The following is a 26,967-nucleotide window of genomic DNA, read 5'->3' on the forward strand; positions in this document are numbered from 1 at the left end:
TCAAGTGATCACTGAATCATCCGCCACGCTGAATTCTCCCAGCCACCAGGTCCCCCGTCCCAACTCTCAGCACGGCCAAAGGAAAATTAATTGGTTGCAAAGTGCATATCTAATTGCAACATCCCGCCCCTGCCACAGAGATGCTCAAATGTTAATTACCACATATACATCTTAATAACAGACGTTAGCATTTGATGCGGCGTTAATAACGCCACTCGGGCGGCCCAGCGAGCACGCCGGGCTTCCTTTTATCTGCCATTAGGGCAGACTTTGCACTTTGGGCGCGGAAGTCTTCATCCCTGGAGCCTGAAACCGAGCGTTTCCCTCGCAAGGCCGGACCGCGCCTGAGCCCCCAGCTCGCCCCCCGCGGAGGCCCCCCCGCCGCGCCGCGCCACGGTCGCGGGGAGGGGGCGGCGGCGGCATCCCCGCGTCCCCGCCGCGCCGCGCTCCCCCGGGCCCGCCATCCCCGCAAAGAAAGGCGGACTACATTACCCAGCAGGCCCCGCGCCGCCCTCTTCCTTTCAAGTCCGCGCACGTGGCCGGAGGGGAGGGCGGGGCCGGGACGTCACTCTCCTGCATTCCCTTTCCCTGTGTCAGAGCAGGGATCGGTTTTTTTTTCCTTCCTCTACTCCCTCCCCCCCACCCGCCCCTCCCTCCCTCTCTCCCTCCCCCCTCCCTCCCTCCCCTCTCGGCTGGGCTGGTGCGCTGGGGCGCCCGATCCCCTCCGCGGCCGGGACGCGCGGAACTCGCGGCAGGAGTCGGCTCTCGGGAGCCTGCTCCCTCCCTTCCCCTTCCCTGCCCCCTTCCCCCACCCCCGACCCGGACTCGGAGCGCGGCCGGAGGAGCCCCGAGGTGAGCATCCCCCCGCCCGCCGCCCGCCCCCCGCCCCCCGCCCCCCGCTTGAGTCAGCTCGGCTTGCGGATCGGTTCGGGGACCCGCCGGGAGGCTGCGTGACGTGCGCGTGCTTATGGATACAGCCGGGAGAGCGGCCGAAACAATTAGCCCCCCCGCGCCCCGCGCCCGCGCCCCCCGCCCCGCCCCGCCCCGCGCCCGCGCCCGCGCCCGCGCCCCCCGCCCCGCCCCGCCCCGCGCCCGCGCCCGGCCTCCGACGCCCTCCCGCTCGCGGATCGCGCCCCAGGCCCCCCGCAGGGCTCCCAGCGCGGCGGCGAGCCGTGGCCTTGGGGCCCCCGGGGAGAGGGCGCTCTCGGGGGCGCACGGCTGGAGCCCGACCCGCGTCGGAGCCGCGCGGTGCAGCCGCTGTCATGTGCCGGGTCCCGAGCCGGGGGCGGGGGGCGGGGGGCGGCGGGGAGCGAGCGTGATCGCTCCCTTTTGTGTCGGAGCCCGCACTGGCCGCATCAGGCAGTTGCTTTAGCCGCGGCCAAACTTGCAGCTGTTCGACCGCGCTCCGCCGAGGTAGGGAGCGCGGCCCCGGGCGGCCCCTCCGGGCGGCCCGAGACGCCGCGCCCGCGGCCCCGCAGCGACCCGGGACGGGGTCTGCGGCGGCCCCTCCCTCCGCGGCGGCGGCTGTGTCGGGCGGCCGTGCGGGGTGTGCGCGCCCGTCGCCGCGGCGCGGGGATGTCCGTGGTCTAGACGGGCCGCACCCTCCCGGGTCGCCGGCAGCGCGGGCCGCGGGGGCGCGGGGGATGGGCGCCGAGCGGGAACCCGAATCGGCGGGGTCTCTGCGGTCGCCGTCGGACCTCGCCCTCGGTGCTGGCTGTCGGCCCCTTATTGTCGTCCCCGCCGCCGCGGCGTCCTCGGGCCTGGGGATGGGTCCCGGCGGAGCGGGCTAAGGTGACAGGCTCGCGGCGGCCGGTGGCCGAGCGGCCGCGGGGTGGGCTCCGGCCCGGGCTCTTCTGGACGAGGAGCAGGTGACGGTGCCGGACGCGGTCGTGGGGGCAGGGGCGGGGGCACAGGGGGCACAGGGGGCGGTGCTGGTCCCGGGACTGCGGGCGCGAGCTGGGCACGCCCCGACCCTGACGGGGAGAGACCATCGGAGCTCGGAACCGCTCCTCCGGCCGGCGCCGCGGGCTGGGCTCCGCGGGGTGTCGGGGCTGCGGTCGGGCGGTGTGAGCGGGGACGGGCGCGGCGGGTCAAGCGAGGGCCGGCTGCGGGGGCCTGTGTGTCGCCTCCCCGCCCAGCTGGGTGTGTAGCGCCGTGCGCGGGGCCGGGCGGGGGCGCCTGGCGCGGCGCTGGGGACGCGCGTGGGCCCGACCAGCCGCGGCTCGGGGTCGCGGTCGGGCTCCTAGTCCCGCGTGTGTCCGCGCGCGCACGCGGCCGGGTGACCCGGCCTGGGGGGGCTGCGGCTGCGCGGCCGGGGAGCCCCTGCAGAGGCGGGTGCGCCGGGTGCGCGACGGAGTCCCGGGCCACGCGCGCGGCCTCCCTCCGCGGCCCCGATGCCCCCGGACCCGGCGGCCCGCAGCCTCCTCGGCGAGGCGGGGTGCCCGCGTGGACCCTTGCCCGGCGCCCGCCGCTGCCGCGGGGACCCTGGGGAGGAAGGACCAGCGCGCCCTGCGCACCCGCTTCCAGGTCTTGGTCCTGGAGACCCAGCGCGCGGCCCGCCAGGCCCCGCCTGCCGCCCCCCCCCCCGGCTGCCCCCCGGCTGACCCTCGGCTGACCCCCCGCCTGCACCCCCCCCCGCCTGCTCCTCGGCTGCCCCCCCCGGCTGCCCCCCCCGCCTGCACCCCGCCGCCCCCCGCCTGCCCCCCGCCGCCCCCCGCCTGCCCCCACCCCCGCCTGCCCCCCGCCGGCCCCCACCCCCGCCCGCCCCCCCCCGCCTGCCCCCCGCCGGCCCCCACCCCCGCCCGCCCCCCCCCGCCTGCCCCCACCCCCGCCTGCCCCCCCCCCGGCTGCCCCCCCCGCCTGCACCCCGCCGCCCCCCGCCTGCCCCCACCCCCGCCTGCCCCCCGCCGCCCCCCGCCTGCCCCCACCCCCGCCTGCCCCCCGCCTGCCCCCACCCCCGCCTGCCCCCCGCCGCCCCCCGCCTGCCCCCACCCCCGCCTGCACCCCGCCGCCCCCCGCCTGCCCCCACCCCCGCCTGCCCCCCGCCTGCCCCCCGCCGGCTGCCCCCCCCGCCTGCCCCCCGCCTGCCCCCCGCCGGCCCCCCCCCCCCCCCGCTGCGAGCCGCCCTCCTAGGCCGCCTTCGCCGCGGGTCCGTGCGGCCTGGGGTCCCGCCCCGAGCCCAGGGCCGGCGCGCAGCCGGGGAGGCCTGGAGCTGCGGGCCCCGAGGCGGCTGCAGCCTCGGTGGGCGAAGGTGACACAGCACGAGCGCCGCCGCCGCGGGAGCCGGAGGAGAGAGTCCCCGAGCCCGGGGAGGGCCGCGGCTGTCCGGGCCGGGTTCCTCCTGCCCCGCGCGGGCTCCGGCCTGAAAACCTCAGGAACCCCGGCCTGGAGCAGGCTCGGCCCGCGCGGAAATCGCCAGGCTCCCCAGAGAACCCAGTTACGCGGGAACAGGATGCACCGGCAGACGCCAGCCGTGCGGCCTCGCAGGACGCGCTCGGGTTGCCTGAGGAAACTCCCTTTGAGTATTTGAAACAGGGTTCGATTTACACACAGATCATCTCTGGTGTGTCAGGTGTCTGTCCTAGATAATGCAGGCTTGTAGGCAGTAATTTTGTAACGCATTCTGGGGCACAGTGTCATCGGTGATTAACAGATTTCAATGATACTACTATGTTTGTATGACTTGGCAGGGTGTTCTCCCACCCTCTACCCCCACTTTGAATCATCACATTTATTAAGAGGGTCCTGTGAGGTGAGGTGGGGGGTTAGTAACCCCATCTTACAGACCAGCACACTGAGACTCAAATAGTGCCGTGATTTGCCCAAGGTCTCTGGGGGTGGGGGGCTGGGGTGAAGACCTCCCTTCCTCCTTTCTGAAGTCCTACGATTTCTCCTCCAGGCCTATAGCTTTTAATTTTAAGCAGTGGCCTGTGTGCATGTGTTTGGGTGGTTGTTTTGTTTTTAAGATTTTATTATTTATTCGTGAGAGACACACGGAGAGAGGCAGAGACACAGGCAGAGGGAGAAGCAGGCTCCCTGCAGGGAGGGGTGGGGGATGCGTACCTCTATCCCAGGACCCAGAAATCATGCCCTGAGCCAAAGACAGATGCTTAACCTCTGAGCCACCCAGGTGCCCCTGTTTGGGTTTTTTTTGAGAGTAGGTCTTGGTGCCCCCAGAAGTACTGAACCTGAGGGAGGGGGTAAATTATACTGGTATTTATCCTTCGTCAAAACATTTTTTATTTGCTACCAGTTCTAATGAGAAGAGCCATTAAAGAACAGAAGTCTGCACTGCTGTTATTATTACTTATCTGATAATTTGCTAATGGTAAGTGGTTATCAGCTTTGATACGTCTGCTATCCCAGAATCATACCTGCGCATAATAAATCCATATGGCATCTATGTTTATGCAACACATGCCTGTGTTCATATGAGTGTGCTCGTGGATTCAGTGTCCTTACTGGTTTCAGTACTGGTTTCAAAAACCATTGCTTTAAAGTATAGATCCCTGGGGGCACCTGGGTGGCTCAGTGGTTGAGCATCTGCGTTCGGTTCAGGTTGTGGTCCTGAGTCTGGGGATGGGGTCTTGGGATCGAGTCCCACATCGGGCTCCCCGCAGGAAGCCTGCTTCTCCCTCTGCCTGTGTCTCTGCCTCTTTCTCTGTGTGTCTCATGAATACATAAATAAAATCTTTTTTTTTAATTTTTTATTTATGGTAGTCACACAGAGAGAGAGAGAGAGAGGCAGAGACACAGGCAGAGGGAGAAGCAGGCTCCATGCACCGGGAGCCCGACGTGGGATTCGATCCCGGGTCTCCAGGATCGCGCCCTGGGCCAAAGGCAGGCGCCAAACCACTGTGTCACCCAGGGATCCCATAAATAAAATCTTAAAAAAAAAAAAAATAAATTAAGTGTAGATCCCTAGGGCACCTGGGTGGCTCAGTCGGTTAAGCATCTGCCTTGAGCTCAGGTCATGATTCCCAGGGTCTAGCCCCCATCATTCGCCTCCTTGCTCTGACAGAGCCTGCTTCTCCCTCTGTCCCTCCCCCTACTTGTGCTCGTTCTCTGTCTCTCAAATAAATAAATAAAAAATTTTTTAAAAAGATTTCATTTATTTATTTGTGAGAGACCCAGAGAGACAGCGAGAGAGAAGCAGAGACACAAGCAGAGGGAGAAGCAGGCTCCATGCAGGGAGCCCGAAGTGGGACTCGATCCTGGGTCTCCAGGATCAGGCCCTGGGCTTGAAGGTGGTGCTAAACTGCTGAGCCACCCACGGATCCCAAATAAATAAAATCTTAAAAAAAAAAAAAAAGTGTAGATCTCTGAGAAACCATCCCAGGTGATACCCCTGCCCCCTGCTTCTCTGGGGATAGAGAAGCCCTGAAAGAGCAAAGAGCTCCCACATGCCCAAATGTATTTTTCAGAGTTCATGTACAGGAAGGTTGCTCAGCCTGAGCCTGGAGGGTGTATTATGTTTGACCAACTAATCAGTCACGATTATGTATTGGGCACCTACATGTTTCTGTGTCTTGGAAGTGTGTACAAAGAAAATTGAACACACGATCCCTGCCTGCCAAAAGCATATTCTAGCTGTGGAGATAAACGTTAAGATTTTAAATCCAGCATATGTTTATTGAACACCTACCTTAGGCTAGCTACTCTACTCTGTTTGGGGGCACACAAAGATAGTAGAGTAGAAATAGCTATGTTATAATGCAGTAAAATGGATGATTCACAGCCTACAGGAGAGAACAAATCATAAATACTATAGAGCACTCACCCTGAGCCTTAGTCAACTTCACACATGTTGGTGGGAAGGATGTGTGATGCCAGTTCCTATCCTAGAGCAAAGGCAGAGGAAGCACAGCCTTCCGACCCTTGTTAGCATGGACCTGGAGCGGTTGGTTCACACCCTCCCAGGTGTGTCTGCAGGTATGTCCTTCCGTGGAAGTTAGGCAGCGGGAGGGAAGTGACCTGGAAGTCAACCAGTGGGGTACTCCGCAGAGCAGTGAGGAGCTGACACGTTTTTTTCTCCCTGGTTCTGCCCCAGCTCTGCTGGGCTACCCGCGGCCCTGGCAGGCTCTCTTCAGTGATAGGCTGCGGCTCTGGCCAAGGTCTCACTCAGGCCCTTCCTGGGTTTAATAGTTTCTGTCGTACAGGTGGGTCGGGATGTTTTGCTGTGGGTCTGCTTTTTATCTGTTCATTCCCAAACTCACTCCTGGGCCCCCGATACTGTCGTCTCAATTTCGTATCAGCTTGGGAGTCCAGTACCCTTGTCTTGAGGTTCCATTGTTTGCCATTCTGATGATGAAGGAGGGAGCAGGAGGTGGTAGGGAGGATGGAGAGAGAATCCCAAGCCTAGAGAGAGAACAGGAGGTTCAAACAGACGGGCGAATCGCAGCTTCTGGGATTTTTCCAAATGAGATGGCATTGCTACATAGCTTTCCCGATAATGTGGCAGCTTCCCCCGATGTTCTTTTGGGGGATCGTCCACCTCTTGGCCTCACTGCCAACCTAGTCACCTGGGCTCAGTTGTTTTACTCGTCCCGCTTTTCTGCTGTCCAGCCTCCTGCTCTACACAGTTTACTGCAGAGCAGTGCTGTGATGGTGGCCTTTTCCCTCAGTTATCAGCACGCTGACTGTCGACATCTGCCTCTTGTTTCTGAATTAAACCCAGGCCAAAGCTGTGGTTCAGGATGGGGGTGGGGGGGTGCGGGGAAACAGATGCACCCAGAGCTGATCTCTGTGTGAAGAGCCGGAGGCCAATCGAGATGAAATGACTTGCTCAGTCACTGGGAGCCCTTGGCAGAGTTGGGACTAGAAAGTCCAGATTTCCATGCCTGCTTCAACCTTCCTTTTCCAATACTGTGATGCTTTCTGAAGAAAGTGTGAGATTCTCACTTCCCAAAGAGCAAGAATGCTACTCTCTCCTTTCTGCTTTCCTCTGGTTCTGGAATTCACCTCTTAGTCTTAAGATGCTTTTCCCTTGAGACTACCCTTCCCTGCCTTACGTTTTGTCTCTGGCATCCAGGAACCCAGCCGAGGGCATAGATTTGTGAGAGGTGGTATGCCTGGGGGCTTCCCAGTACACTTAGGTTTGGTCTTTGGCTTCCCCTTCTGATGGCAGGGTCCTCTGCAACCTCCTGAAAGTGTTTGCAAAGCTGTTAGGTGTGCACATATTTTTTTAGGAAGAGGACCCAAAGCTTTCATTTGATCCCCGCCTAACTCAGTAAATATAAAAACTACTGGTGACGGTAGTGGAGTTGGATGGAGGTTGGTTGGCACTGGGGACTACACTTGATTTGGGTTTACGGTTTGCAGAGTAATTCACACCAATGATCTCATCTGCTTTTGACCATAACCATGCGAGGCTGTCAGCATTATTCCCTTTCTGTACACAAGGAGACTGAGCCTCCTAGGTTACTGACATGCCCAAGTCACCAGGAAGAAGTAGAGTGGGGATCTGAAACCAGGTCTTCAGACTTCAAATCCAGTGCGTAGGATTGGGGTGGTTCATGGTGTCACACCGTCGTTACAGTTTGGCGGGTGGAGCACATCCAATTTTTTAGAACTTTTTATGCCAACCGTTAGCTCAGATCCAGCACAGAGTCAGACCCAAGTGCTGACTAACTTACTCAGGGCTGCGATGGATAAATTATGGGAGACAGTTATCAGAGCAGCAATATGGGAACAGAGGCCAGTTGGGTTGATTTTGTGAAAGAGGTGACTTTGGGAGTGGGTCTGCAGTCATGGAGGGCCTAGGATAGGTTTTAAATTGGGGCAATGGCCCAAAAGTCTATAAAGGGGAAGTTGGGTTCTGAGCACAGTGGTTGAGAAATACAGCAGCTTGGTCAAGAGGCATCCGTTCTAGCCTCAGAGATCAGGGAGGGCTTCCTAAAGGAGACCGCACTGAAGCCAAAAGCAAATGGATAAAAAGCAGTTAGTCAGGAAAGGAGATGGAAGCAGAAAGGAACAGCATGTGCTTAAGAGGGGAGACCTGAGGCTGTCTGGGCATAGCGAGAGATAGTGGCAAGAAGGTCAAGTTCAGAGCTGGAGAGGCAGATAGGGCACGGATCCGCGGGGTTTTATGAGCCTGGCCGAGGACCTTGGCTTCGAGACCGCAGGTGGAGCATGGAGGATGGGGAGTTGAGCAGAGCTGAGGCACGCTGCTGTGGGTCAGAAGGGAATGTGACCCAGAGAGCCAAGGGGTTGCTGGGCCAAGGAGGCAATGACAGATTCCATCCCGTATCCAGGGATGAGGCCTGGAGCCAGGGCTGTGTGTAGGGGGATGGAGGCAAGGCGGCTACGTAGTATAAACATTTGTGGACCAAAGGCTGCAGTGATTGCTTAGCTTGGAGGAATAAAGAAGTCCCAGTGATTCCCAGGTTTCTGGCCTCACGGATAGGGTGGATGGCAGCCTTTACCCCGGTGTGTACCTCTGGTTGCCAGAGCAGGTCACCTGAGGTCAGGGCGACAAGGAGGACCTCGTGAGCTCCACCCCAGATGTGTGGGATTTGAACTGCCAGCAGGAGAGTCCCGAGGAGGAGCTGGCTTATAGACGGTACAGTGTGCAGGGCAGCCCCCCGGGGACGTGTGTGTGGGCAGGAGCCGGGGTTGTGGGAGTGGGAGAGATCTGCCTGGATCCCGTGGGGGCTGCTGGAGACAATAAAAGACCTCTTCCTCCCATTGTCAGAGAATCCTTTGTCATGCCGGGCGCTGTCTCAGGGAAGCGGGCGGGGATGCTGTGTCATGCTGGAGGCCCAGCTGGCAGGATCCAGCGACAGCTGAGAGCACGCCTCAGTTGGGAGCCTGGAGAGTTAGGGGCCAGGCTGTTTCATTTGCAACATCCCTGTGGAGCAGAGCCGTGTTCCAGGCCCTTGGGGCATGAGCAGAGGCCAGAGGGGACTGGACCCGGCTTCGGAGGAGTGGGCAGCGGGGTGGCTCCCAGACGTGGACACATGAAGCCACTAAAAAGCTTTCGCTACGTGCGCAGGTCACGTGCAGGTCGCGGTGTGCCATTTCAGTAGCTGAGTGTTGTGGATGCTTCTTGCCACACTGCATTTCCAGAGAGCTGATGGGTCTTAGGCAGAACTCCAGCCTTTATGGTTTGGGGCCATCAGGGCCTGAAATAGTGCCTGGCACATAGTAGGTGTTCCACCTCTGTGTGTGGATCTGCAGGGATGTGGCCAGAGTTCCTTGTTTGGGGAGGGAGCTCAGCCAGGGAAGGTTCTCCTGAGCAAGTCCGAAGAGGGTATCCCAACCCCGAGTTCGAATATTTTTAGTGCCACAATGGAGTAAAAAACTTGAAAATCTTCCAATTACCAAGCACCTAGAAATGCTGTATAAAATATAACTAGCATCCTTTCAAAGACGACCTGATCTCAGAGAATGGCAGGGAAGCACCTGGGGCACCCAACATTAAATGTGGACAGTCAGCTTCCACTTGGGCCATTCTGGGGGGTTGGGGTGGCTAAGGGGTGAGTATACTGGTCTCAGAACCAAAGGAGGTTGAGTCCTGGCAACGTGTCCTCCAGGAGACCAGATGGCAATTGGAATGGAGAGCCCTCCCTAAACCGGGCCCCTGCAAAGTTTTGCACACTTGGAGAGGGGATGGAAGAGACGTCAGCCCGTTGGCATGGGAGTGGGGGAGGGGGAGCTTGGCAGTCTCCGCCCGGATCCCCACGCTGGAGGGGGAAAAAATCGACCCTGGAAACTAAAGAATACCTCAGGCCTGTTAGGGCTTTGGATGTCCACCACAAATACGGGCCCCCGAGAGGGAGGAGTTAGCAGATAAAGCCTCCAGGGACCAGGCCCCCCCCCCCCCAGCTCTCAGCTGCCAGGAGCACGAGTAAGATTCTGGGTTCCTCACCCTTCACTGATTTGAGTGTCTGCCACTGTGGAGAGAATGCTGAAGGACCCAGGTGGCCTGAGTGAGCAGGAGGAGGAGAGAGAGGCCTTACTGGGAACCTTTTGAAAGGGCCTCTGAGACACCCCATGCCAGTGCCTGCAAAGGAGTGTTCCTGCCCTGGGGCTTCATCTCTTAGCAGAAGCCTGCCGAGGAGCCTGTCCAGGAAGGCCAGAATGTTCTCTCCTACCGTTGACTCAGGACACCTCCTTATGGAGGCTTCTGTCCAGGTTCCCCTAAGGGTGCCGTATGCAGACTCCGCCCTGCAGCTGGTCCCGCGGACTGGGTACCACATCACCTCCCCTGCCCAGGTTCCTGGAACTTCAAACCAGGGACCACGTTTCTTCGAGTTGCCCAGGGGATCTCCTAGCTGGTGGGAGAATCCTGACTATCTTAGCACTTGCTCCAGTGCTTCCCGTGGCTTGGGGCATATTGCTGTGTGAGGCAGCCCCGTCCCCTGCGTCCATCCTGTCCCCATCCTGTCCCTCATCCCTTGTTGGAAGGCTTTGGCCTTCAAGCTGGAAAGGCCTTACAGAAGCCCCCGGCAGGACCCAGCCCTTTCTCCCCAAAACCACTGTGGCTGGGGTGAGAGACATTTTCCAGGCCCTTCACCATCCTGTTGGCTTCTGCGGAAAGGGCCTTGATTTGTCAAAGCTGAGGTTCTGTGAGCCAGCAACCAGCCGAGTCCCATCCTAACTTACTGAGCACGGAGGCAGTTTTTGCAGATGGGCATGCGGTTAGCCACGTTGGCTGCATGGGCACAGTCTGTGATGTAGACGTTTTGAGAAGCTCTGGCTCAGTGCTTTTCAGATTAACACGGGAGAAGCAACAGCACGCATTGCAGGTTCCTTCCTCTAACACCCACAATGCATTTCAGCTTATAAGTAAATGACTCTGGACTCTGGTGCAGGGAGCTGAGGTTTCTCAAGTATCTGTTAGGTGCCAGGCACAGTGCTAGGCCCTCTCTGTGTACCTCCTTAAATAAAAGTGACATCTGTGAGGGAGAGGGACAAGGAGGCAGAGACTGGGGAGATGCCTAACAGTCCTTGTGACAGTTGAGTCCCAAAGTTATTCAGAAAGAATGTGTGTGGTTCCATCTGGGGTAGGCGGAGCTGACATTCCCAGCGCTGTTCCCTTTTAGGGCCTGCCTCCTGGGGAGGCTGAGAGCTGAGAAGCCACAGGCCTTTGCCCTGTTCCTGGGTCATTAGCTGGGAGGCTTAGGAGTCTGAATCAGGAGCTTAAGAAAGTGTCAGCTGGGAACTCCACATCCTGGTGTGCCACCAAACTGGATGGGGCTTCATAACCAGTGTTTGGGGTCTGCCTGCAGTGCCCTGGGCTGTCCTCAGGTTCTTCTGGTTCCCAGGATGGTTGGGGTCTGTGGGGTTCCTAGATGCCCCAGGCACCACGTTGGGTTATGCTGAGTGGAAGTTGCCTGGGCAGCGAGGTTGTCTCAGCTGGCTGCATGTCCGCACGGGCACCCCCAGTTCCACACAGGGCCGCTGCTGGCCCGGTGCCGTGGTGAGGGTCAGGGATTCCGGGAAAGCACCCTGTTCCTATTTCCTCCTCCATCCCCTGGCCCCCAAAAGTTCTTCCCTAGGCTCACATTCTGCTGGTTTGCCTGAAACCTTTTGGCTTAAGGCCCTCCCCCCCACCCACCGTGAGTGTTTGAGGCGGTTTGGCAGGCAAACCCTGGCACCTGCTGTGGGAAGAGGAATTGGGGGAACCTGGCAGGGTCCCTCCCTCCCATCGTTGTTTTGGTGGGAAGACAGAATGGCCTCATGTTTGCATAAGGCGGGATGTCCCGGGTAGGGGGAAAGGAGTGTGCCAAAGCAGCCGCCACAGGGCCAGTAGACATGGGTGTCCAAACACAGACACGTTGGACGGTGAAGGGGGTGCTATTAATAGTCATGTTGGGACACAGCCGTCAACTGGGACAGTCCTGGACCAGGGGTGGCGTGTAGGCCACTCCTGATGCTGTTACCAACTCTTTCTGCCGCAGAGATTGTGGATGGGAGTGGCTACAAGGAAACAGGCAGCTGTTTCCCCATTTTGCTTAGAGGCTAGAGAGGAAAGCCTTTAATGGGGGGACTGTGGACTCAAAGCGCTGACGGGTCCTCAGCTTCCAGCCACAAGGAGTTATTGTCTGTCTCCCCATGATCTCAATTTTGAGGTTGGATTTGGAGGTGGAAGGTTAGAGAGATGGAAACCACTAGGCTTGTTGGATATTCTCCGGCTACACGGCTACAAGTTCAAAAGAACACTAGGCTAAAGAACGGTTAAAAACCAGGGTGTTGGGATCCCTGGGTGGCGCAGCGGTTTGGCGCCTGCCTTTGGCCCAGGGCGCGATCCTGGAGACCCGGGATCGAATCCCATATCGGGCTCCCGGTGCATGGAGCCTGCTTCTCCCTCCGCCTTTGTCTCTGCCTCTCTCTCTCTCTGTGACTATCATAAATAAATAAAAATAAAAAAATAAAAAAATAAAAAATAAAAAATAAAAAAAAAAAATAAAAAAAAAACCAGGGTGTTTACAGACAACAGAGCCAGACATCTGAAGCGAGGGGCTCTGGGGTTGGCTCATTCACTCACTGGGTCAGGGATCATTTCAAGGATTCATCCTAACTTTACAGGCAACCATCGTTGGCATTTTGGCCTTTGTCCTCGGGCTTGTCTCCTCATGGTCACAGCATGGCTGCCCCTGCTCCATACATCACGTTCTCCTGGACTGTGTCTGAAGGCAGGCAGGAGAGTAAGTTTCTCCTTGCATTTTAATTTATCAAGCATCAAAACCTTTCCCTGAATCCCTCTGCCAGAATTTCCAGCAAATCCCATTGAAGACGGATAGGTAGCAACTGACACCTCAGCCCCATGGAGGCGGAGAAAGGGAGTCTTGGTGTTTTCTGCCTCATTTACAGGAAGAGGTGAGACCTCTGACAAGGCAGTGGGGAGGAGGAGAATTATGGCTGGGTCAGCATTGATGTGACTTAACAAATTTCAAATTTTTTTTTTTTTACTTATTTGGGGAGTTGTCAGCTTTATTGAGAAACAACTGTTTACACCTCAATATTATTGAAGTTAAAAAAAAATACACCCCCGGCTCTGGCAGCCAATCTGCTTTCTTGCAGTGCAGTTTTCCCTTTCCTAGTGATTATTATTTCTTAACCCACAGGTGTCGTTGGGGCGTAGGACCCCAGGTGCCCTGTGCTGCCTTTTGCTGCGGGGTCTCGATGGTGGGTTCTGCACCCCATGCCCCCAATAGCCCGTCTGCAGCCCCACAGCTGACAGCCGGAGTTGTCCCGAGGCAGGTGGCCCAGACGACGGGCCCCAAGATGCCTGAGGTGCTGAGGGCCGGCTGATGGCAGACTGCTATGGGATCCAAAGAGGAAGTTGCCCCTTGGCGTGGCCTACATAGCTTGGGTCCTGCAGGGTCAGCGCTTGTGTCTGTGCTGGCCAGGAAGGCTGTGGGTGCTGCCTTCCCCTCCCCAAAGCACTGCCCCTTCCTGCAGACCAACAGCCTGGGCTGCAGGTGCCTGCCTGGGCCCCTGGGGGCAAACCCACCCCTGGACAGGGCTTTATTCTCTTTTTGTATCTGGCCTCCTCCCCAGCACTTGGCCTGTCAATCTTTTTTTTTTTTTTTATTGTTTTTTAAGATTTTATTTATTCATGAGAGACACAGAGAGAGGCAGAGACACAGGCAGAGAGAGAAGCAGGCTCCCTATGGGGAACCTGACATGGGACTCGTTCCTGGGACTCCACGATCACGCCCTGGGCTGAAGGCAGATGCTCCATCGCTGAGCCCCGTGGGTATCCCTTGTCTGTCAATCTTGAGGGCATGTGGCCCTCGCTGTCCCTCCTATCATCCTTGGGGCCTCATGCAGTGTGTTCTCTGAGATCCTGAGCACTTTGACACCACCCTCATCCGAGTCGCCTGTGGATAGACCACAGGACCAGGGCAGTGCCCACCACAGGGTCCCTGCCCCATGAGAAGACACATGTTTTGTAGCGAAGCACCTGTTGTAGAAACAGGAAAGCGCTTGCTCATCCCAGTGGCTCTCCAGCTTGAAAACCCGTCGGTGGCGGTGGCGGCAGAGCGCGGAGCCCGGCTTGCCCATTTACGGATCTCCACGTCACCCTGCCCTGCCGAGGATGAAAGGCAATCGCCAGTAGGTGGTTTAGTCAGTTTTCCTTGAGTTTTGCCTCTGAAGCATCACATGCAGAGATTGACACGTTGTGATGATCTGAAAAGGTCACTCGGCCTGGGGGCTGCCGCTAGTGACCTGGGTGACCTCAGGCAAGTCACATCAGGGCTGGATGCTTTCTCCTCGGTGACCTCGGGGATTGGATGAGGATGCATCTGACATCCCTGTCTTCCTCTGCGGCTCCCAGGGCGGGAGCCAATCAGCGGGGTTCCATGGGCAGCGTGGACTGGCAGAGGGAAGGAAGAAGCCCCGTGGCGTCATCTTGGCATCCGCCCACACCTCGGGCAGCAGCTCTGGATCTGCCTGAGTCAGCCATTGGGACCTATGGTTTGGCAGTTTGATCCTTCCCTATAGAATTTTTTTTTTTCCCGATAAGGTAGTCATTACCTCCACCCCATGCCAAGCTCCGTTCTGGGTCTTTTAAGGTATGTGGGCCTTGAGTCAGATCCACTGAAGGATATGGGGAGAGGGTTATTGGGGAGTGAGTGGTGTAATATGTCTTCTTCCTCTGGGAGAAACAGACGTGGGTGACCATGGCCTCATGGGTGCCAGAGAGAAACCAGCTGCAGGGGCAGATCCCTGGGAGCCCCTGTTGAACCCAAGACCCCTGCCTCTCGGCCCCATCTCGTTTCCATTTCCCGTTTGATGCCGGTTAAGAGGACAGGGTGGTGGCATGGCTCTGGGATTCTGTGGGCTGAATATGGAATGGTAAGAATAATAAGAAGGTTGATTGGGCTGCGTGTGGACACTAGGAGACCAGGTTATAACCTCTGGCAGCCCAGCTCCTGTTTCATCCTCATAGGGTTTTAGGGATTTTTAGCTACCTCATTAGAACCAGCTTTACTTAACGTATCTGTAATGGATTTCAGAACCAGAAAAGCACTAAGTGTGTCCAGTGTCTAGTTCCCCGCCCCCACCCCATGTCCTCCTTGTGACCTCCAGAGTTCCAGAATCCAAGCTCTGGCTCCGGCGTTCAGAGGCCAGGAGGAGGCCTTCAGCTCCCAGTGGGTGTGTGATCACGGGGCAGCCTGCTCGCTGTGGACGTGTGGCTGTCCCTTACCACCTCGGTGCATGCCCTTGCCAGCAGCACCAGGGTTATTGCTCTCAGCATTCTTGGGAGTTGGCAGGGCTGATGTGCTTCTTCCAATGGGGACATTGAGGCAAGAGAAACCAAGGGGACTTGGCCAAGGTCACATATCACATTTTCCAGCGAGAAAACAAACTAAGGGCAGGTTTTTCCATTCAGTAATCACCCTTAACTTCTATGCCTTCAAGTAAGGCATTCATACTACTGCTGAGCATAGGCTGATTTTCAGTTGACTCTCTGTGACTTGTAAAAAATCACAACTTGTAAAACGTTTTAAACATTTAAATGTGCATGACAGGAGAGGAAAAAAAGCTAGTATGAAACTTAGGATTTCATTATTGCCTACCAGGATGCAAAGTTTAAAAACAAGTCAATACAAGGTCAATAATAACATTACAGCTGGTAATGTCAGTATAACCAACAACTCCAAGGTTGTGAGTTTGGGGAAAGGCTGCAGAAGCAAGTTGGGTTGGAAGCAATGTCACTTGGCATTGGGACAGTCTTGAATAATACACGTCCATGTCAGCCCGAGGCTACGTCTTTTCATGTAACAGGTGTGGGTCCTAAATATTTATTCATATAAAACACTTATATATATGACTGAAATTTGTATTCACAAAAGATGGTCATTACCTAAAGACAACCTTACTAAATATTTTTTGTAGAGCAAAGAACTCTTTTATACCCTCTCCGGTTTCTTTCAAAAGCACCTGTTTTGCAAATTTAGACTTTTTAAACTGTGACTCTGTCACACAGGATTTGGATAACCAGAAACTTCTTGATTGGCACCCGAATAACTTCCCAATGACAGTTAATACATTTAATTGTCAGAAAGATCTTAGCATCTCAGGTGTTGCAATGAAGAGTGTTGTTCTCTTTGACTTCCATTCACCCACCAATAATAAATACTCTTGTCTAAAGTTAACTAAGGGGTATATTTTAGATCTAACTCATTCCAATAAACCTGTCACAGTTTTGCTGCCCAAATCCAGATAATCATTAAGAGTTATCTTGAAGTTGAGGTAACTGCTTGTCACACTGGACTCAACATTTTTAGGCCAGTGTAGTCCCTTCCACACTGAGTGATGGTGACCATATTTTCTGAACAAAAAGTCTGGATGTGCATTTGATTATTTGAAATCATGACTTCTCTCAACTGTCAACTTATGTCTGAATTGGGACTCTGGGGTCTCATTCTCAAGTTTGTTGATGTGCTCACCCAGATTAAAACAAAAATTTTTTTAATAAAAAATATTGGCTCCACCTCCAATACTTTCTCTTTTCTAGTTTCCCCCCAAATATTCCTTAGGATTCTGCTCCCAATATGACGGGTGTATGGGGTTTCCACACCACCACGAAGTTCTCTGACACCTTCTGGGTATCCTACCATTCAGCTCAATGCTGACATTGTCTACCTGGAGATAAAGTCAGAGCCCACAGGTTAAGGGCTCAATCCCACAAGCTGCATACCCCTCTCCCCGCCCCGGAGGCAGGGTCAGAGCCCACAGGTTAAGGGATCAGTCCTACAGGACACTCCCCGCCACCCACCCCCACCCCCTGCCACCCTCCCCAAACACAGTAAATTCAGAACTGTGCTCCTGACTGCCTGTAGATTGGAGGTTCCAGTGACTCTGCTCCTTAGGTTCTATTAATTTGTTACAGTGGCTCCAAGAACTTGAGAAACATTGTGCTCACTGGGTTACTGACTTATTAGGAAAGGGTGGAACTCTGGAGCAGCCAGATGGAAGAGAAGCGCAGGGTGGGGTATGTGGAAGGGGTGCAGAGCTTCCATGTCCTCTTGGAGCTTCCTCCTCTCCCCAAATCTTCATGTGTCCATCAACCCACAAGTTCTCAGAACCCCATCCTTCAGGGTTTTAGGGAGGCTTCATTACAGAGATGTGGTTGATTACCTTGTTGGCCGGGGTGTCGTTGGCCGGTGTCGAGTTAACCTCTAGCCCTCTTCCCTTCTCAGAGTTCAGGGGGCAGGGATGCAGGTTCCAGCCCTCTAGTCACTTGGCGGTTCCCTGGCAAGCAGCCCCCTCCTTAGGTGCTTTCTAAGAGTCCCCTCATCCATGTAACACTCTTGACGCAAAGGGGTTTCTTATGAATACAAGACCTCTTCCCCCCGCCTAAATTCCAAGGATTTTAGGAGCGCTGTGCTGGGAATGGTAGATGACCAAATCTGTGTTTCCGTTTTTTTTAGATTTATTTATTTATTTTATGATAGACAGAGAGAGAGAGAGAGAGAGAGAGACTGAGGCAGAGACACAGGAGAAAGGAGAAGCAGGCTCCATGCCGGGAGCCTGACGCGGAACTCGATCCCGGGACTCCAGGATCACGCCCTGGGCCAAAGGCAGGCGCCAAATTGTGGAGCCACCCAGGGATCCCTGAAATTGTGTTTCTTAGTATAAATCACAATATCATACTCCTTTGTTAACATAACGAATGTTATTTTTAAAAGATTTTTTTAAAGATTTTATGTATTCATGAGAGACACAGAGAGAGAGGCAGAGACACAGGCAGAAGGAGAAGTAGGCTCCATGCAGGGAGCCCGACCTGGGACTCGATCCTGGCTCCCAGGATCACACCCCGGGCTGAAGGTGGCGCCAAACCGCTGGGCCACCGGGGCTGCTCTATTTTTATTTTTATTTTAATTTTTTAAAAAATTTCTTAATAATAAATTTATTTTTTATTGGTGTTCAGTTTGCCAACATACAGAATAACACCCAGTGCTCATCCCATCAAGTGCCCCCCTCAGTGCCCACCAACCAGTCACCCCTGCCCCCTGCCCTCCTCCCCTTCCACCAACCCTAGTTTGTTTCCCAGAGTTAGGAGTCTTCCATGTTCTGTCTCCCTTTCTGATATTTCCTACCCATTTTTTCTCCCTTCCCCTCTATTCCCTTTCACTAATTTTTATATTCCCCAAATAAATGAGACCATATAATGTTTGTCCTTCTCCGATTGACTTACTTCACTCAGCATAATACCCTCCAGTTCCATCCATGTTGAAGCAAATGGTGGGTATTTGTCGTTTCTAATGGCTGAGGAATATTCCATTGTATACATAAACCACATCTTCTTTATCCATCATCTGTTGATGGACACCGAGGCTCCTTCCACAGTTTGGCCATTGTGGACATTGCTGCTAGAAGCATTGGGGTGCAGGTGTCCCGGCGTTTCATTGCATCTGTATCTTTGGGGTAAATCCCCAGCAGTGCAATTGCTGAGTCGTAGGCTGTCCTATTTTTAAAAGATTTTATTTATTTATTCATGAGAGACAGAGAGAAGGAGAAGCAGGCTCCCTGCAGGGGGCCTGATCCAGGACTCAATCCCAGGACCCCTGAGCCAAAAGCAGATGCTCAACCCCTGAGCCCCCAGGTGTCCCCATAACAGAATGTTAACTCTGGGGCCTGCCTCCCCATCCCATCCCCCAAATCCCTAACTGACAGATGAATATTTTCCTTTGCTACCTGTGGAAGCAAATCGCTTTGTGACCTGAGCAAAGGGTTAACATTTAAGAGCCTACTCTAGTTCCGATTGCTGTGTAACACAGCTCCCTAAAATCGAGTAACTTAAACAATAATAACCGTTAACTCTGCTTCTGAGTGTGCGGCTTGGGCGTGCCCAACAGGTGCAGCTCGCCTCTGCTCCACACGGTGTCAGCTGGGGTGCTCAGGGAGCTCCCTGGGAGATACGCCCAAGGTGGCTCATTCCCGTGCTTGGCAAGGGGTGCTGGCTGTGGCTGCTTCTCCGTGGGGCCGCTGGGCTTCCTCAGGTCACGGTGGCTGCAGAGTGCGTGTCCCAAGACACAGGAAGGAGAAGTTGCTGGTTTCTTAAAGGCTTGGCTTGGATGCTGGCTCTCTTGTCACTGCCACCAGTCACTGGTTAAGCGGTCACTGAGTCCACGTTCATGGGGAGGGGATAGCGATCCCACTTCTTGTTGCAAGAGCGGTGCCAGGCATCGGGGGGGCGGGGGGCACGTGTACACCACTAGAACCGGTCTCACCGAAAGGGAGCATCCCTCTGCTCACGGACCCTCGCTGCGGTGTGGCGTTCATCTTCTGGTCACAGTGGCTTGTGGGGGGGTGAGGAAAGAAATGTTTGTAAAACCCTATTTGTTTCATGTGAACTAAGTTACAGTGGGTGAGGTTCTATGTGAAGTCCCTTTTGTATTGTAGTTCTTTTAAACTTTATTTTTTTATTTTTATTTTATTTAAATTTTTAAAAAGATTTTATGTATTTATTCATGACACACACACACACACACACACACACACACACACACAGAGGCAGAGACACAGGCAGAGGGAGAAGCAGGCTCCATGCAGGGAGCCTGATGTGGAACTCCATCCCGGGAACCCGGGGTCATGACCTGGGCCGAAGGCAGACGCTCCACCGCTGAGCCCCCAGGCACCCCTGTGTTGTAGTTCTCTTATAAGTGGCTTGCCCTGGTCGCGGGTGTTGGGGGGATCCCTCTGATACTGACTCCCGGAATCACTGTAGTAAAGAAGCGCAGGCCCTTGGCCCTCTTGGGTGGGAGCCTCCCCATGGCAGCACCCACACTTTGGGCCTTCTCAGGGCCACCCCACGGTGACAGGACCCTGTGCTGGCGGCCAGGGGGCCATGGAGATGAATCAGGAATCACCCTCTCCGGGCCCCCCCCACCAGGGAGCCCAGTGGCCTCTGTGTCACCTTTCTCAGTGCCCCCTTCCACAGCGCGCCCTTGAATGCCCTGTGGACTATCTCCCTCTCCCTTTCTGGGCTCTCGATTTTAAGAACGTGCCCTGGCCTAGGAGGGCAGAGACCCGACTTCCAGCGGTCCAAGAACTCCCCGCTCCGTCTTCCTCATCTGTAAAGGAGGCCATTGGTCCAGTCTGGGGGTTGGCCAACAATGGCCCGCAGACCCCAGCTGGCACAGGGTATGTTTTTCTAAGTGACGTATTGGGACACAGTCACACCTATTGCGGGACGCGTGTCCATGGCTGCCTCTGGCTTTTTGCGGCAGAGACCATATGGCCCACAAAGCCTCAAGTGTTCACCCCTCTGGCACTTTATAGAAAATCTGTGTGGACCCCTGGTCTAGAATAATGGTTTTCAAACTTCATTTTAGCCATGAAGTTCTTTTTTTTTTTTTTTTTTTAAGATTTTATTTATTTATTTGAAAGAAAGAGCATGAGCATGGGGAGGGGCACGGGGAGAGGGAGAAGTAGGCTCCTCATGGAGCAGGGAGCCCAACCTGGGTCTACAATCCCAGCAAGGCTTCCCACACTGAATGTCACCTTCCTGCTCCCTCCTGCTCCCTCCTACTGGCCACTGGTAGCTCCTCCAACAGAGGGAGTTAGGGGGTAGATGGCAGTGTTTCCTGGGGAGAGGGGCACCTGGGGCGGTGGCGGGGGCTTCAGGGGGCTTCCCTGTGTGCACATGAGCTCTCTTGACTGAGCCCTCTTTTTTCCATGAGTGGGGGTTCTTGAGGGATGAAACGCAGCCATCCCTGCCCTTTGGGGTGGAAGCTGACCTTGATCTTGGTGGTGCTGGTTTGAAGGCAGCAGGAATCTCAGGGAGCTTCTTTGCTGATGTTTGGCCGCTCTCAACAATGGTCTCTGTTCAGTTTGGTTTTTTATTTTATTTTAATTTTTTTAAAAGATTTTATTTATTTATTCATGAGATACACAGAGAGAGGGAGAGAGAGGCAGAGACACAGGCAGAGGGAAAAGCAGGCTCCACGCAGGGAGCCCGACGTGGGACTTGATCCCGGGACTCCAGGATCATGCCCTGAGCCGAAGGCAGGCACCAAACCGCTGGGCCACCTAGGGATCCCCCCTCTCTGTTCAGTTTGGTGATTGAAGAGGATGACAGGTTGTAGGGACCACCCCCTCCCACCTCGCCTCGGCCCTGCCCTCTAGCTGATGGTCCCTCTGTCCTATTCTGAGGTTTCTGCTGTTTCTGCTTTTTCTCCTATGCTTGTGTGCCTACCTGCCTCTGTGGGGCCTGGAACCCCAATGGTGTGCAGGATGGGTTCTTCCCGGGTGCTGCCCTCCAGCCCCAGCTCCCTGGCCCTGCCTCCTCCCCTGGCAGCAGCACACTGCGCCCCTGACCTCCCCCCAGTGATGAGAGAATCTTCCTAACAACCAGGAATCCCAGTTCCTTCTCTGTTGGAAATTTTTGATTTGTGGGGAAGGGGTTTCAAGTCTTCAGATTTTTTTTTTTTTTTTGGTTATTTGCAAGCCATAGTGTTCTCCCTCAGTTTATCTAAATTGGGATTTTTTTTCCTTGTTTTCATGGGTCTTCTCTTCAGAAATGCTCCCTTCCTTGAGGTCCTGCAGTTTTAGACATGACCAGGGTTGATCCTTGGAAGGCCCAGAGACCCAGAAGGTCCTAAAGCAAAAGGGCCTTTTGTGGGAGTGAGTGGTATTCCTCCTTTTCGCAGGTGCTTTGCCGGCCATCTGTTGTGCAGCAGGGGGCCCTGTAGGCCTGGGGGAGGGGGTGTGAGACCACCCCACGTGGGGATAGCACAGGTTAGAGCCCAGGCCTGGGGCAGGGGCAGCTCAGTCATGCTCTCCACGGCCCCTCCCCAGGCTGCGATAGAAGTCTCCAAAGCCCAGCTCTCCTCTAGCTTATCCCAGAAGAATATCTGACCTTGTTCGCCTAATAACTAACCAGTCAGAAAGCAGCAGGCCCTGGCGTACAATGAGGCTGTTTAATTTGGGGGGGATATTTTGGAAAATAGAAGCTTGGTTCTTATTGAAGATACCTGATTAGTACCTGGAGTTTTTAACAACTTAAAAATGTCACCAAAAATGCGGTGCCACCCTTGCATTAACAGACACTTAAAATCGTCAAAAAAAAAAAAAAAAAAAGTTTAAAGGGAAGCAGTGCCACCTCATCCCTTGAACGTCGTGCTGATTTTTGCATTCCACCCCGTTCCCCCTTGAATAGCCGTCAGCTGACTTGCAGGTGTGAGATGATCTTGCATAGATTCAGTCGGCCTAGGTTTTCCATTGGTTTCGAGGCCTGTTTCTTGCCCATGTGCCCAGCGGTTTCTGTAGACCCCTGGGCCCCGGGCTCTGCGGCTTCCGCTGTGTCATTGCAGAGTGTCTGCTTTTAGCCTGTGCTTCCCAGCTGTCCGGGCCTTTTCCGTCCCTCCTCCTGCAGGAAGCAGCTGGGATATTGCCAGGACTGTCACACTTTTCAGTAACACCCGCTGCCACTCATCTGTGTCGGATTTTATGGATTTACCAAGGGCCTTGGTGCCTCAGCTGTGGGTGGGTGGGTGGGATTGTCAGTACAAAGATGCCCCGAGAGGTAAGTCTCATGCAGGACTTGGCAGCTGACACGGGGACCGGAGGCCACGTTCTGTCACTCAGTCCTGTGTTCTTGCTCCCGCGCCACAGACCCAGCCATAGACAGTGGGGGCAGACCTGCCTTTGAGCTCTGGCTCCTGTAAAATGGGGTAACAATAGTGCCTGCTTCACATTATGTGAGCAGAGGACCGTGCCTGCTGACAGTACAGGGAGCTCTGAGGAGCCGTATGGGACCCCCATTATGTGCTCAACACTTTGGGGGATAGACGGATCACGTAGCTCGGGCGTGCCGTCCAGAAATGCAGATAAAACCCAAGCCCAGAGAGCTGTCGTGCAAGGTGGGAAGACTGGTCCCACGATGCATGCGACCTCGGGGCTGTCCCGCACCTGCATCCCATGGCCCAGCCTCCTGAGGTCACCACCACCTTCCCTTTGCCAGGGCAGGTGGACCAGCGGGCCAAGGATGGACAGCGGTGGCTTATAGAGCTGAATTAACGCTGTTTGTGGGAACACAGTGCCCTTTAGCCGGGATCGGAGTGTGCTCTGGGGGCTTCTTCACCTCAGTGAAGCTGCCAGCCCATTTCACAGACGGAGGCTGTGGGCGCCGGGCACTCTGTGCCATCCTCCATGTCGCCAAGTGCACGTGCGTGTGTGCACACACACACACACGTGCAAACCACCAACAGGGGAAATAAGCAGTGTGTGAAGGAACGGAGTCCGTTCACTCATTCAGTGTGTGTGCACCACGGTGCCCCAGTCTAGCTGCTGGCGGTACAGCCAGGAGCAGGACTGAACCTTCCAGAGCCCTCTGATCACAGATGAGCACCTGCCATGAAGGGTAATAGAGCCGGGCCAAGGAGGGGGGTTGTCTGGGAGGGGAGTGGTGACCGGAGGGTAGATGGCAGAGTCCTGAAGGAAGTGGGGAATGTCTGGGGGACTCCGGAGGCTTAGTGTGCTTGGGGAGCTCCAGGCCGCTGGGGTGGAAGGCAGTGAGCGGAGGGGGTGGCCAGGCGGCGGCAGCGAGGCCCCAGAGGCCAGATCTTGCGTGGACTTGGAGGAGCACGGACTCTATAGTCGGACTTGGAGGAGCATGCACTCTGTAGTCGTGTAGGAAGCAGAAGCCTCTGGAGGGTGCAATCTGCAGGGTGTGATCTGAAAATGGGGTGGGGAGGCGGGGCTTGGATTGCTCCCTGGTAAGGGAACGCTCCCTTCTGACCTGGGCACGGCTGTGATCTGGGAACGTCCCACATCTCCTGCGTTTCTGGCTTATCCAGGAAACCTCTTGCCTCCAACCCTTGAGGAAGGCTGCCCCCATCCTGGGCCCTGCCAAGATCTCCTGGAGACGGATGCATCCTGTCCAGACCCTGGGGCCTCAGCCACTGTGGGCCTGGGCTTCTGCAGAATTCCATCTCTCTGGCTGTGAGCTTCTGGGACATGGTCCCTCTGTATCCATCTCGCCCAGAGCTGGCAGGGAGGAGGGGAGGAAACCCCCCGGACTGGGTGGCCAGCACCTTGGAGGAGGCACTCAGAAGGCAGGGGATTTTTTTCAGGGCCCAGGATGGGTTTGCAAGAGGGGGCTGCCCTCTCAAGGGTTTGGAATCGGGGGTGGAGACCTTGGTCCCCTCATGTCATAGCAGGGGCATCAAGGGCGTCCTTCCTGTGCTGTGGGCAGTCGCCCCATTCCCCCACCCAGTTCTGGAGGCAGGGATGGCAGCCTTCGGCCTAGGGCCAGCCTCCTCCTCTCCCTTTGGGTGGGAGTTCCGGTTCTTTGTTGCATCGAGCTTTGGAACAGCCACAGAGAGCCCCTGGAGGACAGCTCTGGCTAGATAACAAGACAGGGACTTTGGGGAAAGGGTAGGTGATGCTGGAGCCCGAAGAACAGGACTTCCGGCACCCTCTGGCTCGCAGCACCTCACAGCCAGGAGCCTGCTCAGGTCAAGGCCCAGCTTCAGAGACTGTACATTCAGATTTGGATTCAGTCATTTTATTTATTTGTTTTTAAAGATTCATTATTTTAGAGAGAGAGAGAGAGCAAGAGAGCGTGAGGGGCAGAGGGAGGCAGGCAGACCTTCCCAGGGAGCGGGGAGCCCCACTCAGGCCTCGACCACAGGACACAGAGATCGCGACCTGAGTTGGAATCACAAGCCGGATGCTCAACCCGTTGGGCCCCCCAGGCACCCCTCAATCATTAAATTCTTTAAAAGTCTATGAAACAGGTAGAGAGTTTAATAATAGTCTCATTTATTCAACAGACTTACTCAGTAGATGATTTCAGCAGCAACTACGTGCTGGGCTTTTTTTCCCAGAAGCTGGGAATATAGTGAGTGAACAAACCAGACACAACTTCTGATCTTGTACCAAGAGGTCACCTGCACAGATGGAGCCCTGGGGTCTTTACGTGGCATCACCTAGGTGTTGGTTTGAGGATCTTGAGCCTTGAGGTGGAGGGGCAGGGATGGTGGGGGCGGCCAGAACACCTGGGGACACGGGAGCTGAGCTATCGGGGCCACACTGGCCATGTGACAGGTGTCGGGGAAGAAGATTTGTTCACAAAGTTGAACTTGTACGTAGCTGTTTCAGGACACGTTGATGTTGCAGGGAACTTCCCCACCGCTGGTGTCTGAAGGGCCGGTGATGTTGATTGAGTCTTGTCTTTGAGTCCTGGTATGTGCAGCTGCTGGGAACGTGTGCTCCCTGCTCTGGGGACTCACACGGCTAATCAGTCTGCAGACAAAGCTCAGGAGAGTCTGTTCAGAGTCACCGCCTGTGGCTGGGCCTGAGAGTTGTGGAGAGAACTTGGTGAGAGCAGCCAGGGAGGGCTTCCTGCAGGAGGAGGCCCCTCATCAGAAAGGAGGGGGCAGGGCGTTCTCAGAGGTGGTGACGTGGGGGCGTGGCTTGTGTCAGGGAGGCTGAGGGGTCTGTTAGGGTGCAAGAGGATAGAGGTTTAAGGGCAGAGGGAGTGCAGACCAGTGGAGGCTTGACTGGTCCACTGACGGTTTTGCAGCAGAGGAGTAACCTGGTAATGGGGGTGGTTTTGAGTACACAGGGGCTTCAATGATGATGGGAGGGAAGTGGGAGCAGAGGAGTGCAAGTCCAGGGAACCAGGGTCAGGGATAAATCCCTCACTCTCTCCGTGCCTCAGTTTACCTCACCCGTAAAAGGAATACAGTATTTTTACTCCTATCTGTTTCCCAGATGAGTTGTTGAGTCTTCGCTTTAAGAATATATGAAATGATGCTTTTTTTAAAAAAGGAGTAAAGTGTTAATTCAAGACAGAAATCCAGGCTCCTGGTGTCAGGATCCCCTTCGCACTTGGGCTTTCTGTGCCTGGGAAATGGTGAGGAGTGAGAGATGGCGTAGGCTTGTGGGGCCATGCCCAAGGAGGGGGAGCAAGCTGGCTGCTGGCTGCCCAGCCTCTGCTGTCGTCCTGCACAGCCCCTGGGGCACCCTGACCTGGAGCCACAGCCAGGGGGGCTCACCCAAGGGCCCACCCGGGGTCCTACCCGGGGTCCACCCAGGGTCCCAGGGCTCAGTGGCGGCGGTGGCCCCGTGGATGACCCCGGGCGCGGACTCACTCTCCAGTGCTTGTCTGCGAGGGCTGACATGCAGGCTTGGGTTCTGGGTTCTGGGAGCTGCAAGGCTGAGGGCGGTGTTGTGGGGATGGCGTTGTGGGGATGGCTTCTCACTCACGGCCACGCCTGGCTGGGGGTCCGTGGCCTTCCTGCCACCTGTGTCTGCGTCCTGCTGCCCTGCCTTGAGGGGACCCCTGTCAGGAGTCTGGGTGCACCCGATGACCTCATTTCACAGACACCACCCCACATGCAGTCACGTCCAGGGGGTTGGGGAATTGCACTTCTGCGTGTGAGTTCAGCCCACAGCGCAGTCGCTCGGAATTGCCAGGAGTGGAAAGGCACAGTTCTGGAGGTAAAGCGGGTGAGAGTGCTGCAGTTCCTGGGGGCTCCCAGAGACTTGATTTGGGGGCAGGGGAACCCTGCCGAGAGATGAACGAGGACACAGATGAGTCAGGGGGTGAGGCGCCCAGCAGCCTTCAGAGTCACTTAAGTAAACTTCATAAACCAAAAAAACCCTGAGTTTCAAAAAAGTTCAATTAACTTGCTTCGTGACAAAGATTTCATAACAGGTTCCCTTTACATCCCCAGCCTCCCTGGTGCACTTAGAAAAGTGATTTGATTTCCCAGCATGTGATTAAAGTCACAGGTTTTCAGAGCCCAACCATTAAAAGCAGGAGGGACAGCCCGTAATTAAGACTTTGCCGCACCTTCCTCCTCCCAAGACCAGTTGGATCCACAACAGCCGACGGTTACAGCACTGAGGCCCTCGTAGGCAGCCAGGGCCTTCTGCTGTCGCTAAGTGTGCAGGGACCTAATGGGACCGGCCTTGGGGAGGACGGCAGGGACCACCAGGCCCCTGCCCAGGGCCGGCCTTCCATCGGTGTGGGCAGCGACCCCACCAGGGCCT

The 26,967-nt window shown here is 55.8% G+C and overlaps 1 protein-coding gene across 7 annotated transcripts in view; it reads left to right on the forward strand.

Annotated features, from left to right (window-relative positions):
• Positions 1-651: 651 nt before the first annotated feature.
• Positions 652-26,967, forward strand: part of CTIF (cap binding complex dependent translation initiation factor) — a 284,428-nt gene continuing 258,112 nt past the window's right edge. For 4 of the 7 annotated variants that reach the window (XM_041761893.1, XM_041761927.1, XM_041761937.1 and 1 more), the window contains exon 1: positions 656-852. The gene's annotated coding sequence lies outside the window, so the exon portion shown is untranslated. Of the gene's footprint in view, positions 853-1,164; positions 1,414-26,967 lie in introns of those variants that run through there. The other 3 variants (XM_041761953.1, XM_041761928.1, XM_041761903.1) reach the window with 3 other exon arrangements.

This window comes from Vulpes lagopus, chromosome 1, assembly GCF_018345385.1.
Source record: "Vulpes lagopus strain Blue_001 chromosome 1, ASM1834538v1, whole genome shotgun sequence".
Taxonomy (NCBI): Eukaryota; Metazoa; Chordata; class Mammalia; order Carnivora; family Canidae; genus Vulpes; species Vulpes lagopus.